We start from the raw sequence: 1,933 nt of genomic DNA on the forward strand, positions 1-1,933 counted from the left end.
TGTTGGCAGTTGCTTCAAAGTTAGACACAGTAAATTTTACTCTTGGAAATAATTGGATAAGTGCACAAAGATGCACGTATAAGAAAATTTATAGCAGCACTAACTATAACAGTGAAAGACCAGAATCCGAACTAATGTCAAGCAATAGGGCATTGGTTAAGTAAAATAGAAACACTCCCACAATGGAACACTAAGAAGCCCTTGAAATGTTGAGTGTGTCCCATTGGGTTCATGTCCACACCATAGATCTCTATGGTAGATAAGAAAGAGGAATCGTGCTCTTTTTCGTGGCGCCTCGGAGGTGGTAGCCTCCTTCAGGATGAAGCTGAACATCTCTTTCCCAGCTACTGGCTGCCAGAAACTCATTGAAGTGGACGATGAACGCAAACTTCGTACCTTTTATGAGAAGCGTATGGCCACAGAAGTTGCTGCTGGTGCTCTGGGTGAAGAATGGAAGGGTTATGTGGTCCGAATCAGTGGTGGCAATGACAAACAAGGCTTCCCCATGAAGCAGGGTGTCGTGTCCGCCTGCTGCTGAGTAAGGGGCATTGCTGCTATAGACCAAGGCGGACTGGAGAGAGAAAGCGCAAATCCGTTCGGGGTTGCATCGTGGATGCCAATCTCAGTGTTCTCAACTTGGTCATTGTAAAAACAAGAGGAGAAGGATATTCCTGGACTCACTGATACTACTGTGCCTCGTCACCTGGGGCCCAAAAGAGCCAGCAGAATCCGCAAACTTTTCAATCTCTCTAAAGAACATGATGTCCGCCAGTATGTTGTGAGAAAGCCCCTAAACAAAGAAGGGAAGAAACCTAGAACCAAAGCGCCTAAGATTCAGCATCTTGTTACTCCACGAGTCCTCCAGCACAAACGGCGGCGTATTGCTTTGAAGAAGCAGCGCACTAAGAAAAATAAGGAAGAGGCTGCAGAATATGCTAAACTTTTGGCCAAGAGAATGAAGGAGGCCAAAGAAAAACGCCAGGAACAGATTGCCAAGAGACGGAGGCTGTCCTCTCTGAGAGCTTCTACCTCTAAGTCTGAGTCCAGTCAAAAGTGAGATTTTCTATGAGCGACAAATAAATACGATCAGACATCAAAAAAAAAAAAAAAAGAAAGAAAGAAAGAAAGAGGGATTGTAATTTCAGCAACCAAAAGCTTTAGATTTCTCAAAACCAGACCAGGCCTCATTCACAAAAAGCAGTTGCAAAATAAAATCACTCAGATTGAATATGATGAAGAAAGAACCTTCAAAAGAAACCACTTCTAAGTGACCTCAATACCAGGCATACCCTGTAGATAAAGCATTCAGAACTAATACTTGCAAAGATGAGTTTGTCAGGCCATCTACTAGTAATAAGATAATGTGAACAAATGTCCCTTTGAGAAAAAGATTTAGTGAAAAAAGTCTAAATGAATCAGATTTGTTGGGGACAATGATGGGGACGCTTCTTAATGCAATGGATAGAGTGGTTAAGAAGCCCTACACCACATTTTCTTTACCCAGTAACTGATGGACACCTACGTTATTTCCATATCTTGGCTATTGTGAATAATGCGGCAGTGAACATTGGGAGGGCAGGTATCTCTTTGAGATACTGATTTCATTTCCTTTGGACGTATACCCAGAAGTGGAATTGCTCATATGGTAGTTCTATTTTTAATTTTTTGGAGAAACTCCATACTGTTGTTCATAGTGACTGCACTAATTTACATTCCCACCAACAGTGTGCAAGGGTTCCCTTTTCTCCATACCCTGCTCAACACTTGTTATTCTTGTCTTTTAGATAATGGCCATTTTAACAGGTATGAGGTAATATCTCATTGTGGCTTTGATTTTGTATTTCCCTGATGATTATCAGTGTTGAGCCCCTTTTCATATACCTGTTGGCCATTTGTATGTCTTTGGAAAATTTGTCTATTCAGGTCCTTTGCC

At 41.9% G+C, this 1,933-nt stretch overlaps 1 pseudogene; it reads left to right on the plus strand.

Moving 5' to 3' along the window:
* Nucleotides 1-295: 295 nt before the first annotated feature.
* LOC141371401 (small ribosomal subunit protein eS6-like) lies at nt 296-1,093 on the plus strand (annotated as a pseudogene).
* Nucleotides 1,094-1,933: the final 840 nt, after the last annotated feature.

Source organism: Callorhinus ursinus, unplaced genomic scaffold (assembly GCF_003265705.2).
Source record: "Callorhinus ursinus isolate GAN/ISIS: 27379988/994484 unplaced genomic scaffold, GSC_fseal_2.0 scaffold3, whole genome shotgun sequence".
Taxonomy (NCBI): domain Eukaryota; kingdom Metazoa; phylum Chordata; class Mammalia; order Carnivora; family Otariidae; genus Callorhinus; species Callorhinus ursinus.